This window comes from Passer domesticus, chromosome 3 (assembly GCF_036417665.1).
Source record: "Passer domesticus isolate bPasDom1 chromosome 3, bPasDom1.hap1, whole genome shotgun sequence".
In the NCBI taxonomy this organism is placed as follows: Eukaryota; Metazoa; Chordata; class Aves; order Passeriformes; family Passeridae; genus Passer; species Passer domesticus.
Window position 1 is genome coordinate 122580792 of NC_087476.1, and position 15034 is coordinate 122595825.

Genomic DNA, 15034 nt, shown 5'->3' on the forward strand with positions numbered 1-15034 from the left:
AGGGGATCAGCAGGTTTGTGCACCACACACAGTGTGCTCAGGGGGAAGCTGAGCTTGTGGGTGGGCATTTGGGAGAGAAAAGACAGTTCTCAGTTTCTGCTGATTGCCAGCAATGCAATGGAGACTGAAGCTTTTTTCCTCCACCATCTACACATAGATGTACTACTACTGTTCTTGCTGGGATGAGCACTAGCTGGAGGAGATTTCTGTTTAGATGGAGAAGTGGAGAGAAAAAGAGAAAAGAGGCGTCAAGCCCCCAAAATGTGCTTCATAAAAACGTGCATACAGCACACACACCAGATGCTTGTACCACAAACTGCTGGGGTGCTGATCCAGCTCTCCTTTGCCATCCCAAGGATATCAGTATGAAAGGAAGGTGCAAGGGACACAAATCTTTCCTTTTGTTGCTTTTATCAGGCTTATTGTAATCTGCTTGCCTAAATTAGCCAGAGGTGCTGTTAGTGAGCAGCACAACACCAATTTCTGTGAGCAGGGCCTTGGGGCTTTCTGTCCTGTATCTGAAGAAAGGCACATTAGCATGAGAGATGCAGGGAGTTTATCAGATACTGATACTTCGTGGTTCTCTCCCAGCTCTATCAGTAATCCAGTCACCAGCTCTCGTCTCTCCCCTTGTTCTACAATTTCACACACTCCTGCCATTGTCTGCTGCACCTCTAATTCACAAAGCTTCTTCCTTCAACTTCAAATCACTTCTGCAGAGTAACTCCTGGTAAGAAAATCTTTTAAACCTATTTAATAAGACTATGGCCAGTGCAAGTGTGAGGCAACTGAGGTTTAAGGGGAAAGTAATAAAGGAAAGTTTTAATATAAAGAAAACACATCAAAGGTTCTTAAAAAGCAATTGCTAAAGATGTTGCACAAGTGACTTACTGCACACATCTGTGGTTTTTTAAATTGTCTTTTAAGTTTTTCAACAACATTTTAATTAAAGGCTTTATTAGCAAGTGCCTCATTATGGAAGACTGACATTTTTTATTATTTTTTACTTCATAATTTTTACAAGTGACTTTCTACAAATGTTTTGCTCTAAAAAGGTTATTCTGGGAGAAAGCAAGAAGGAAGTAACAGTGTTTAATCAGTCATGTAAAAGGTGTGATGTGAGGCATAGCTTGTTTTAATGAATTTCGTTCACTAAGTGAGTCTAATTTCTGGTCACAGCAATTTTGGTGCATGGATTTCCAGCCCCACACTTGCTGGTAAACAAGATCTCATCACAGGCCCTGGTTTGTGTCAGTAAGTCCCTTCTGCTCAGGCAAATCAAATATTTTAATCTGCAGGTCCTCACGGCCCTCGTGCTCAGTGGCACGCAAGCTCTGAAGGCAGAGCTCGGGCTGCAGGGCAGGGCAGAGCCTGGAGGGGCTCCTTGTGCCAGGACCCCGTGCCAGCTGCTGGCAGCTGCACAGCTCCTCCCTTTGCACGGGCACGGTCGGCCCTGCCTGGGCGGCGGCACAGGGGGCAGGAGGAAGGCTGCCTGCAGCACGGGGTGCTCAGGGCAGGCCAGGCTGTGCCTGCCCCCCAGGCTGCTCTAAGCATGTCCCACTCCGTGCCACACCTTGGCTGCTGGGCTGATGAAGAGCTACCCTTTGCTTTTTCACAATGCTCTGAGGACTATATATCATTTTCAGATATAGCAATCAAGCCACTGAGCAACTGGACCCAAAATCTTAAATTTAGATCTGATGGGGAAGCAAAATTCTGAATACAAACTGACTGCTGCTGCTCGGTTGCTTGTGGATTTAGATTGCTGTCTTTAGGTGCCTTTGCAGATTGCTCACAAAGTTATATAAGCTATAAGAAAAACCTCCATACAACCTCAAAAAATAAGAATGAGCTCCTGTTCCCCCCAGTTTAGCCCACCAGTCACTGCTCTCCACCACTCCTGTGGCCAGTTGCCCCAGTGACTACACTGTGTGTACTGAGCCAGTGCTGATGTCTCAGCTGTAACACCCAGCAAGGGAGCACTGCATATATTTAAAATGTGCAAGGACCCAGCAGATATTGTGCCAAGACTGGATTTTTGTGCCTATCTGAGACCTCCTCCTTGGAGGATTTGTTCTTGAGTGTTGTATAACACCTTTCCTTCTGCACTGACCTCTGAGATAATGTGCAGCAGGAACGTCATATTGTCAAGAGAGCCAGGCAGCAGCCTGGGAGTTGGTACAAGGGCACATGAATAATGGCATTATTTCCAATCAGAAAATTGCTAAATTTGAGTCTATTACTGAATCCAAGAGAACACTGTGCAGCTCGGCACCTTATGCAGGGTGTGCACCCACATAAGATTATGTTCATAACAGGAATCAATAAGGTTCAAAGAAAAAGCTGGAAAAAAATCTCCATGAGCATGTGGAAGGGAATACTAAATGTTTAGTGATATTTTTAGCGGATCTCTTGATTTCAAAGTTCTTTTTACTCTACATATACTTCCCTAAAAAAGTGAAATAGTAAGTGACAACCTGAAAAATACCCACAGGGATGGGAAAAATTCATACAACATGAACTGCTTACACCTGCTAGATCCATAGACCATAACAGAAAGGGACAGACACAATCCTTGACTTAAAATTAACCCCTTTGAGGCTGTGGGTGTGAGCACCAGAACGTGGAGCAATTGTGTGCAGCTGAACTAAAAGTCCTTAAAACAATCCTTCCTCACACAAGTGCCACCAAAAGCACTGCCAACAAAGGGAACCGCTCTGCTGAGTGGGGACGGGTGCCTCTTCCAGCCTCTGTAAGTAACTGTGGCATCACTGGGTCTGCTGGAACAAGCCTGTCAGTACCTGTAAGGTGACTGTCTGTGCCTTAGAACACAGAAGTAATAACCTGCAAAATTAAGACAGTGTAAATTCTAACATTTCCCAGGAGTGTCTGGCTTTGCAGCTTTAGCACTGCTGGTACAAGGCAGGGCTTTTTTTTTTTCTTTTATGGTAAAACATTTGATTCAGCATTTACAATCAGGAAGTTCTAAAAGTAACGATGACAATTCACTCCCAGGAAAAAAAATAAAATTAAATGGGGCTTTCCTATCCAAACAGCAGGAAGATGAGCCAAAACTAATAATGGCAGTGGTGGTTTCTGTCTTGTGTTTCTATGGTCAAAAACGGGAAGCTGTCTGACATTGATAAAACTGCTCTTGAAAAGTTGTCATCAAAGGTCTAAATTATTCATTTGAATGCATCGTTACTAAATGCATACTAAACAGGAGCCAGGCTCTTAAAAGACAAGCTAAAAAATACTGGGTTTGCATGTTTTCTCTTTGTTGATTTTTTCTACAGTGGAGAGAGGAAGAGTAATGATGTGCTGGTTTTTATGCTGCATTAACTAATTATAGACATTAAAGGCAAAAAACACCTATTATTTTATTTAAATCTTCCCCTAGCTGTTGTCATGGCTGACAAATCCAGCTCTTTTAAAACACAGTTTTGCAAACTGCTCTTTCCTTGTATGAGCACGCTTCACAGCACAAAACCACCGTAAAATAATGAGTAACATAATTCCCTTACCTGTCTAGGCCACGTGTCCTTGCAACTTCAAAGGTCACCGAGTTGAGAGATCCTCTGTGAGGGATGCTTTTATGCTTTTATTTACTGCAAACGTAGTTTTCTCTCGCTCTCATCCGCAAGCCCCTCTCCACCAGGCTTCTCCCGTGGCGTCTGCAAAACACAATGCACCCAGCGTGAGCACAGGCTGTGTTGCAAAGGTAGAACCACATGGAATCACCTGGATTTTATTAAAACAGGAGTCCAAGTAGACTCTCTGTGATAGAACACTGCGGGTGGGAATGTTTTCGCTTTCGTACTTCACACACCCTGCCAATATTGGGGGGGTGGGAGGTGACAAGTAATATATTTTTCACTATCCCAACTGTTTTAGCTCTGGAGGGAAATCATGCAAAAAGCAGGCTAGCAGAAGTCAATTGTTACATTAAAGGTATGGAATAAATAATATACTTAAATACAGTATCAAGAAAGGACTTTTTATATGCTAAAATCAAAAGAGGATTTTACCTCAGTCTAGGGTGATGAAACATGAGCCCAGATCTCACTAAATAACTGAGATCACCAATATGTGCCCATTTATATGTTCTCAGGACACCTATGACCTGATTCCTGCTTTGTATTCCTTCCCTGAGGGAGCAGCACAAGGTGGCTGAGAGCATCCAGGTCACCCAGGGCAGCGAGGGAGATGATGTCTCAGATTATGGGATTAAAACCTGACTGAGAGAAGGGTGACATCAACGATTTCCCAGTTCCCCTCTTCCTTTTCGAGTCCCAGAGGATGAGTTTCTTTCTAAGGGTCAACAACACCCTGAGACCAGTTCAGACAAAACACCTAAGCCGACAGCTCACATACCTGGGGACTCATTTTTCCTTTTAGCAGTGTCAACGTGACCTTGTGCATCCATCACGTTGGGTGAGGAAGGGCTGAGATTCACCCTGTAACTGAAGCAGCCCACTGCTGGCAGCCTTCAGGACTAAAAGCAGGGAGCACGCACAGAAATCTCCAATAAATGCAAACAGGCTGATCTTCTCTGATGGGAAAAAGAAACCTCTGAAGTGTTACTGCACCCGAGGTCCCTGAAAACACCTCCTCAAACTATTTACTTGGGCGAGCATTTGGTTGCTTAAGTGAAAATGACACATCAAAGCCTAATTGTGTCAGTTCTTGATTTTCTAGTGCCTAAGAACCCAGGATGAATTAATACTGTAGTAGAGGAATATGACTTCTGCACTTCTATGTTTCATGATGTCAGTATAGCATTAAAAGGAATTATTTTCTGGGTTTGATTTTGGGTGTATTCCCTTGTTCCCATGTAAATGTGAGGCACAATTGCACCATTTAATGGCTAAGAAAAGAAAGGCAACACCAGGAAAGCTGGTTTCTCACCTATGTCTGATTGCCTGGAGTTCTAAATTAATTATCCCTCTTAAGGGAAAATGGATGTTGAATGGGGAATAAAGCACAGCTGTTGAAGCAGGGTATAAATAGGAAAAGGTTCTAGAGGGGGAAAAAAAAGGTGCACTTTGAGGTAAACAGATTTGTAAGGAAGCATTGCTCTTGGATTTGGGCTGTTGGGATGAACTCAGCACTGACACAATGGACATATCAGGGCTCGGGGGAGATGCCATGGGACAGCCCTGCTCTGCAGCCCATGGGATTTCAGAGAGCAGATCCCATACAAACTTATTTATGTGGTTAGACAGACCATTACTTTGATAATATTCTTGGACAACACTTTTGGCACTGTATTGCTACTGTTTAATCTCAGCACCAACCACTTAAAAAGTCTGCATAGTTTACCTGAAGTGAATTAAAACAGGCCTTTTTCATTCTGGGAAAAATAGTTTTTGTTTCTCTCTCCGTGTCTCACTAGTCACAGCACCTGAATCACCACTTGAAAAGAGAATCAAATGTAGGCCAAGTGATTAGCAGAGTAGAGCAATGCTGGATTCTTCAATTTATGGCTCCCCAGATATGATAAAAGGAGAGGGGAAGTCTCACAAAAAGGGAAAAACTTTTTTTTTTCTTTTTTTGTTAAGCATGCAAAGTTTGGGAAAAAAATCTTTTAAGGCTTAAAATTGCCTGTGAATATTGTAGCACTGAGTTTCATGCTAACTTCTGAAGCAAATAGAGTTTTCAAAACTGGAAAAGTTCACATTGCTTAGATACAAGTGTGTCCCTTCCTCTCTGCTTCTCCAATGTTTGTTAATCTATTACCCACCTTAAAGAAAGATTCCTGTTCCTCCTTGGAATCTGAGCAGAAAATCAATTAACTATAGTATTAATGAGGCCTGATTACAGGTTCTCCCCTGCCTGTGGTTGACTTCACCTCCCTTTTCTGCCATTATTTAACTAAGCATACGAAAAATCTTATCTATTCCTTTCTTTCATCAAACATTGCTGATTAGAGCTCCTGCTTTTTATGACTTTCCTGATACACATAATTTTAGATTAGAGTGTTTGGAACAGACCAGCTTAATGAGGAACTGCTGGGACAGAATTTCAAACTAGCATTGTCAGTGCTCATTAACGGTGTTTATTCAGGATTATTTGTGATGGAGGTAAATTCTAGATTCAGGGGGTTCCTTCTTCCTTACTGGCATTTAAAACATCTCCTGTGATATTTCTTTGTGGGATATGCAAAAAGGATGAAGTTTTTCTCCTTGGTGTCTTATGAATCCAGCACAACTCAAAGCTGTCTCCTGGGGCCAGACATCCAAGTCATTCCTTTACTCCAAACTGTGCTGGTACCACTTTGCCTTTCAGTGCCAGACTGGGAGCTTGTGGCACCTGCTTGGGAGGGAGCTGGCCAGGGCTGTGGTCTGTGCTCAGGATAAGGGCTTTGTGCCTGGGATAAGGGCTTTGTGCCTGGGATAAGGGCTTTGTGCCTGGGATGGTGCCTTTATTCCAGGGCTTTGTGCCTGGATACAAGCCTGCAGCTCTCCACCTGCCTCAGGCTGGCACGGATCAGCTGCAGCTGAATTACATTCCTGGCTCAGGAGGTGCAAATCTCACTTGACCTCAGGTCTGGCATCTGGACAGGACATTGTCTCCCACGTAGAGAAGATCATATTGGGATGATTTGGGTTATCTATCCTAATATACAGCTCCCAGCCTGACTAATATGAATTATCCCCACTTTATGCCTCTGGCAGTCTTTCTTCTGCTGAAGGCACAACAGAGTGCCAGCAGATCTATACAGGTTGATCAATAAAGGCTTTTGGCACATGAACAGGCTCTGGAGAAAGAAAGGAGAGTATTTCTGCTCTAGGCAAAGCCTCCTCTTCCAAGCTCTGAGCATGAGCCCAGGCCTTTGACTGGAAAATTGCTAAAACCTGGACTAACCAGAGGTGTTAGAACAGATTGGGACCCAAACATTTGGATTTTTGGAAGAGCTGAATGAAGCAGGAAGAGGAGCAGGGATGGGGAAGGAAGGGGGCAGAGGAATATGTACCAGTACATGAGGATTTTGGGGAGGCCAGCCAGAGGAGACAAGCATTGTGAGCTCAAACCCATGGCATGTCCAAGCCTCAGGCTGGAAAAGGCTGGTGCCAGGACTGAAGGAAACCCCAGTGTGAGCAGTATTCTCCTGGCTTTTTGGGACAGGGGCATCTTTCAAGGCTGCAATACTGTCACTATTCAAGAACTGAAGCAAAGGGCAAGGAAACAGGGACAATATCAGAGACCAGGGATGCTGGGGGAGGAGGAGGAGGAGGCTGAAGTCTGATGCAGCAAGACTGCAGCAGAGGGAATTGAGAGCTCACCCTGGGCAGGAATTACAAGACATCCATGCACTTCCAGAGAACAAATAAACACAATTGCTTGCCATCACCCATGAATGCACACACTTTTTTTTCTTCCTGCATGGTATAAAGACCTTTTGTAACTCTTTCATTTAAACCAGTGAAAGTGGAGCAACATAAAATTCATTTCTCTGGGCCCTGTTCTGTAAGCATCAATTATAATGTCTAATCTACATGAAGTGCTGCTAAGTTTAGTAACCAGCTCTTTATTATGCAGCACCCAAAAGCATTCAAATACATTCACATTAAGATGTAAGACCATACAAACATTAATTGTAGAAACATCCAAATGCTAACAGTTGTTTTTTTGCCTCCTAAGGCTATAAACAGCTATTTTGATTGGATTGCCACGTTCCTCTAAAATACACACTTTCAAAGAGAAATTTCTCAATTGGACAGTGGGCACAAAGCAACGTACTGTCAGAAAGGAGAGAAAGCTTAGAGGGCTAGCCTTTATTTATGACAATGACAATGGAAATCAAGGTTTGATGCTTGCTGAGAAAGAACTTCACTTGGTGGCAGAGAAAGGAGGGATGCATTGCTGTGAACATGTAAATCATTTATGCTCTCAATTAAAAATTTACTCAACACCTCCAGTTTTTGCCTGAGATATGGCTGGGAAAAAAACCTGAAAACTGCTGCCTCTCCTCCAAGGTCATGTATCTTGTAATTTAAAGGATTATTTGATTTGATTATTTGACTTTATTGGCCTCTCAATTGGTTTTGGAATAAAATTGTGTATTCTCTTGACTTCTTTTTCAGTTTTCTCTGTAGCCTAATGTTTTTTCCCCCTACAGCAGATTACTGTGTACCTTTTTCTTTAGTATTACAAATTTTGCCACCTCTTACCTTTCACTAGGTCTTCTCCTTCTCTCTTGTCATTATTTCTTCCTCTGTGTCCATTCATTCCTCTGCTTGTGCTGATTTCTTTCCCCCAAAAGTAATCTTTGCTGTCATAGCTCACTTGTTAGTCTCTCTCTTCCTTCACTTTAATTCACGTTCAATTCCTCTGACTCTGTTTTCTTGTTTAGGAGTCTCAAAAGGACCACTGAAACAAATAATAACAACAACAAAAAACTGTCCAGAAAATGAAAGGAATAATATGGTATATAAACTCATTTCAGCAAGGATTATTTTTTTTTTAAATGTGAAAATGGAAGAGATAGTCTTATCACTTAAAGCAGTTTTGACTTTCTATGAAAGCAGAGCTGGCACATATTGTAATACATAATTTCATATTGTAATACATAACTTCATAATGTCCAGTGCACCTGGGCCAGGATCATGGCATATTGCAAAGGATGTTTTCTGAAGGCATTTTGCATCACTATCTCTTTTGCTTTTGATGATTTGACCTTTCAATAGGTCATGGCTGGTGAGTTTATGACTCTACCCCTCTCTTACAACTCACAGGCAAAAGAAAAATGGCATTACAAGAAATTATAATGTGAAGAGCATCAGGAAGTAATGGGTTTTAACAGTATGGACCATACCTTGGCATAACCACAAACCTCATTCATCATTCAAGAATCATTTACTTTTCATAGTGGCGAATTATCCCTGCTTGAGCTGTGCCTTCATCCCTTAGTTAAAACTCACGTTGTAACCTAAAAACTTTAAAATTAAATAAATAACTAAATTACCCTTACGGTACTGGAATAGCTGAATTGCAAACAAACAAATGAGCAAAAAAAGACTCCAAAGCTTTCCAGATGGCTGGTTCCCACTGATGTACATTTTTTCTCTGGAGCTTCAAAACATGTTTAAATTATGAAATTTGGTGTGATTACAAGAACTTGGCAAGCTCTCATTAAGGTTTTAGTCTGAGGAGTGTTACTACAGAGCTGGAGAAGAGAAGATGAGCAGTTGTGGAGCTGCATGGCTGTTCTTGTGTGTGCACAGCCTTGTCGGAGTGGCTTGTGGAGCTCAGCTCTCTGGTCCCCAGGGTCTGACTTTTTCATGTGCTGCCCTTCTGCTGTTTCCTTGGGCAGATCCATCCTCAGCAGAGCTGGTGGAACTGGTGAAATGGCATCAATGATTTCCTTGGCTTCACTTGCTCAGAGCTGCTTGCCTGGCATGCCCTGTGCCCTGTCCCAGCCTCTGCTGAGCCCAGCTGACTCAGTGCCTGCCTGCTCCTCACAGCCAGGGAGGGCTGGTCGTGCTGCTGCACATCCCTGTGTGCTGCTGGGGCAGACCCACTGCTCCACAGGGACAGCCCCTGCCTCTGCTGGGACAGCAGAACGTGGGGAAAGGCTTGGGGGAGGCAGCAGCAGCAACAGATACGGGAAGGGAAGTGAGGGGGAGTGGAGGATGACAGAAAAAGGAAGACAGAAACAATGTATTTACTGTTTGTTTTGAATGTGTTCTGAGGCTGGCAATGATGAATTCTGATGAGTGCATCCTACCCTCCAGCCTGGGGTGAAGCTGACAAGCAGGATCAGGTCCTGTGCTCCAAGTGCAGGGGAAACACCCCCGCTGGGGCAGTGGTGGGGGTGAAGACTGTGAAGATCGTGCCTCTCCCAGTAGTTTGCACTTGGGACAAGTGGGAACCTCCCTTGGCAGGCCAGGTCCTCCTGGCTGCAGTCACAAAGCCCCTCTCCAGCTCCTTCAAGCCCATCCACTGTCAGCTCCTTAGGGCTGTCACACAGCCTGAGGAGAAATCCAGCACCTCCCACTGCATGCCTGAGCAAGGCTGCTCGTAAGGACACCACCTTGTTTGTCTGATGCAGCTTGTTGGCCAGGTGATGTGGGAAGGAAGCTCTTTACCAGCCTGGTATGGAGACTGCTCCCCTCTTTGTGGCAAGGGCAGCTCGGTCACTGACACCTCAAGATCCACAGCTGTGGGCAGTGTTAGCGTGGAGAAGGGAGGAAGCACAAAAACCCCAAACCAACCAACCAAAGCAAGCTCCAAAGGCAGCTCTGCAGTAAAAGAAGTTACCCTTGGAGTTAGCAGGAATATTATATTCCAGCATTGTTGTGTATTGTGTGCTGCTGCAGACAGTCATCCCCTGCTCAGCACCAGACAATAGACAATCTGAATAGACTCTGAATAGACTGAATTATTCAGCTCTAGTTTAATTATGGATGTGGCAACAACTCATGTCGAAATGAGGGAGGAGGAGGGTAACTGCAGCTCCCCTGTGCTAACCTGGTGGACCTTGTGTGATCCTCACCTCACTGGTCCCCAGGGACTGCTTTGGCAGGGCACTGGTGTTGCACTGGCGCTGCCTGAGCAATGTGCATGCCCTGCAGCAAGCAGGTACATAAGCATTCAAGAGACCAACCTGCTCTGTACCTATCAAAGAGTGGTTTGCTGTCTGCTGCTCGGGTTTATTGCCAAAAGACAGTTCCTTTGGGGCTCAACCAGCTGCTATCTTATGCATTTGTGGACTCCTGCCATGTGTCACTGTCAGTATATGAATTAAAAACAAATGCTGGAAGTACAGGGAAGAGCTAAATAACAGCATAGCAGGAGGAGATGTGCTTAAGCCCACGCAGTGGACTTGGTGTGACTCCTTTCTAATAACTGACTGTCCGTCAAGTCATGCAATAACCTGCAGATGGCTCAGCAGTGGGCGGCATTAATATCCTTGGGCCCCTCTGGCACACAGGAGCCCTGCCTGCCCTTCCACCCTCTCCCTTCACCAGCACACAGCCTCGCCCCTGGCTGCTGTCAGGTGAAGTGCACAGCAGAACTCGCTGTCACACAAAACACGGCTGCCTTGTCCCAGGGGGCTTGTCCCCCTCCCTGGCTGGGCAGCAAAGACAGGCCAGGCCACCTGACTTTCTGCAATGGTACCAGAGCAGAAACATGACAAGTGGCAGAAGTATTGAAATGTCACGGCCATTCAGACAGCGTGCTGATATGGTTTCTTTTGTTTATTCACTGTTCTGACCAGGATCATGGCTGACTACCACACTGCCATTTTCAAGGGCCATCTCTGATGTCAAAGCAGTGTGGAAAGCCTCTGGATACTCCATAAGCACTTGAACTTGCATTGTACAAATACAGACTCAGGTGACATCTAAATGCTTTCTGCACCTTAGTAATCCAGCCACATCATCCAACAACTCAGAGAAGTTTTAAGAGAAAACAACCTGAGCCCTGGGAAAGGAAGAACAGGAACGTGTCTATAGGAGGGGAAACAAACAGAGTAATGCTATTGGTTAAGGTACTTCTCCTAGAAGATCTAATGGAAGAGAAGCACATACAGGAATATCTGCAAGGGACTCTCCACTGCAAGCACTGTGTCGTACAATCCACGATAAAAGCACCAGCCCCACGAGCTGGAGAGTCCCTAGACTTCACTGTTTACATTGGAGGGCTAATGCAAAAACTTGCTGCTGATGTTAGAGAGCAACTTCGGAACTGAAATTCACTGATGGTGAATTTTTTTAACTCCATCATTATCACATAATCACAAGTGGTTAGATACTAGGAAAATGGGTTTCAAAAAGCATCTGATGGGACTGAAAACAAAGAACTGTCAACTGCAGGACTAAAAGTCACACAGGAAGGTTCATGGGTTGTACTGCTTTTGTCTTCTGTGACTTCTTTAAAGTCTTTCTTTAGACAGAAAAATCCTGAACCAAAAAGTTCTCGCATTTTGCATTAATATTTAAAGCAGAGTACTTCTGAGTGAGCACAGATTTGTTACAGTTTATTAATAAGTTTTCCTTTACATTTTTTCAAAGAGCATTTTTTACATAACCTGCTTGTCTTTCCATGCATCTTTTACAACACAGTGCTGTTGCTTCAGCCTGGTTGTGCCAATACTCTCACGATTCCCTTGCAGGCAATACCAGCCCCCTTTCAGCTCTCCTGAACACTTAGGCAAAAGTCAGCTTGATTTGCAGCCCTGCAGACACAGCTGAGGAGGGGGAGCAGAAGCAGGCTGGAGAGCTCAGTGGGCAGGCTGTCTCACTGCCCATGTAAATACACAGAGGGTGAGAGTGGAGGTGAAACGCACTCTCTCATTGCACTGGGGCACCGGGGCTTTGCTCTTCTGCAGACAGGAATGAGGAATTAATCCTGGAAATGAGAAAGGAGCCCCAGGACGCCCTCCTTGGGCTGCTGAACCTGGCATGTAGCAAAGTCTGGCAGCTACGAATCTTGCTCGGGTCACGGTGGATGGGGACAGGGATGCTGACGAAGGACAGAGCCCCTTGTCTTGCACACATAAACCCTGACTGGCTCCTTGTCTGAAAGGCTGAATAGTACTGAGCTATTTTTGATACCAATGCCATTTCTTTGGAAGGTGGAGATACCTTACTGGTACCTTAAAAGACACAAAAAGTATTGTTCAATGCTAAATTAAATTTCTTATCATTAAATCAGGCAAAGAAACTCAACCCTTTTCTTCCCCTAACATCCAAACGGAAAAACACAATCTTATTAGCAGCATTACCCTGAAAGCTCTGCTTCCCTCCCTGCTGCATTATGCAGCTTCTGGAGGAACTCTTCTCAAGCCCTGTGCTTCTGTAGAGCTGCATTCAGAAGACCTGGAGCACAAGCCTGAGGATAAATATATCCCAGCACAATGAAGAGCCTAATTAGCATCCTGAATAGATCCACTATGGCACTCTTGATTAGTAATATATACTCCTTTTAATAAGAAAGACCTCAAAAATAATAATTGCAATGCCTGTCATTAATATTATATTGTGGGCAGAGGAAAAACACTCCCTTTGTTCCCACTCATTCCTATTGTAACAATCTTTGTATGTGTAGCTCCCTGAAAAGCCCAGAAGGAAGCTAACAGTCTTTTTGAAAAATGATCACAGATAATTTTATTTTATAATAAATCAAAGATCTGATACTGGAGAAAGTGTTGCTTCTTCAGAGAGCCAGCTTTCAGTAAAGTAACCTCAGCTTTTTCTAAATCAAAGCATTTGGTGGGATATGGGCGCACACAACAAAGGGATCACAGCTGATACAAATGATTGGGACCATGAAGGTCTGGAACAGGATGGTATTTAAACGTGTGGAAAGTTAATCATCTTGAGCAAAAACCTACAAAAAAGGACAGTTTTGAGACCAAAATCTCTTTCATTTTGCTGTGTCCTGCCTAACCAAAATATTTGTGTAGCTGAACATTTTGCAAGGGAGAGCTGGTAGAGACATCTACAGCTAAAACTGCCAAGACTTCCAGTATTTTGCCAAAATTTTAACTACCAGACTAAAATATTCCAAGCTTGCTGTCTGCCTCAAGCTGCAACAAAATGGCCCAGCAATGTTCACAAAAACAGTTATGAAAAAAATCAAAAGTACTTTTAATCAAAATTATTCACCCCAGCTCTTTTTTTTGGAAGCAGATCTGAAATTGTCTGTCTACTCAGCCCGCAGTTTGCCCCTGATGACCATTTGATCACCGTTTTTGCACGGCAGATGCCCAGACCTGGAAAATGCTGCCCTAAGTGGCTGCTTTGCTATCGACTCTGCGGAGCCGCTTTCGCCATCGATACCAACCGCAGCACCATTAGCGGCACATGATGCACGGCAGCAGAGCCGTGCGGCAGCGGGCAGCAGCCGAGCTCTCCCTGGGGACGGCGGGGCTGTAAATCCGGGCAGCTACACGCGCCCGAGCTGCTGTGTGCAGCGCGGAGCCCAGCTCCATAAAGCACACTTCTAATGACGATTGATTGTGCACGTGAAACGAACCTCAGCGCTCAGTGTCAACGTGTGCAGCTGGAACATCCGTGGTGAGAAATCAAACAATCCATGGGCCGACCAAGAGGTGGCATGGATCAGTGAGAAGCACACACAGGTTAGATCAACGTGGGATCTGTCAGATGGGCTGTACTAATGGCACAGAACCTCTCCAATGGCACAGAACCTCTCTCACTGAATTTTGCAGGATCAAACTCCAATACCTACCATGTTTCTATGCCTATTGCCTACACATGCTGAAGTCCAAGGAAAATTTTGCTTTACACAGCCCAAAAATAAACCACTAAAAATAAAATCCTTTGGGTGGATAGTCTAAGACCTAGTGGGGCTGTGATTATGAAATGTCCTGCACCCTTGTATCAGAGAAGAAATAACACTGGAAATAACACTTTACTAACATTTAACACTTTACTAACATTTCAATGTCTTTGGAAAATTATTTTTCACTCTGAATATGCTGCAGTTTGAGTGGGTTCCTGTGAAGGCAGCTCTAGTTTTTTGCTAACTATAATCAGGTGAGGTGGCACACTATCTTCATGAGACAGCCATTTTAAATGCACCAGGCTTCAGCTGATTGCTGCAGAGGTTGGGACTGTTGTGCTGTGTTTCCTGGGACATAATTGTTTTCACCTGATATGAATTGTTGGCACAGTTCATCTTTCCCTAAATCTTTTTGCTAAGTCATGAGGGTGAAATCTTTAGCATTTGCATATGTTTATATTTACTGCTCCTCAAGCTGTAACTACCAAATGTGGTCCTGTTGGAAGAAAATGAAACGGGACAGATGTATGCTGTCCCCAGCAAGGCAGCCTAAGAGCTAGCTGGAAATTCGGAGGTTCTCGGATTTACTCCTCACTCATCCCTAACAAGCCAAGCCACACTGACTGCTGAAGTCAGGAGGGAATAGGGCACAAACAAAGATCAAACTGTTGTCAACAGTTGTGCTGCGTTTACAAGTCCAGGAGCGTAAACAGGGTTGTGCCACAACAAAATTCACAGAAGTGGGAATTAATCTTGAGATGGGGGCCTGACCCAGCCA

The 15034-nt window shown here is 44.2% G+C and overlaps 1 long non-coding RNA gene across 1 annotated transcript in view; it reads right to left on the reverse strand.

Moving 5' to 3' along the window:
* LOC135297783 (uncharacterized) overlaps positions 1–15034 on the reverse strand; it is a 56016-nt gene that overhangs the window by 38466 nt on the left and 2516 nt on the right. Inside the window, exons 2-3 of the long non-coding RNA XR_010359727.1 lie at positions 8175–8373; positions 3525–3674 (exon numbers count right to left, since the gene is read on the reverse strand). This is a non-coding gene — a long non-coding RNA (uncharacterized LOC135297783). The remainder of the gene's footprint in view (positions 1–3524; positions 3675–8174; positions 8374–15034) is intronic.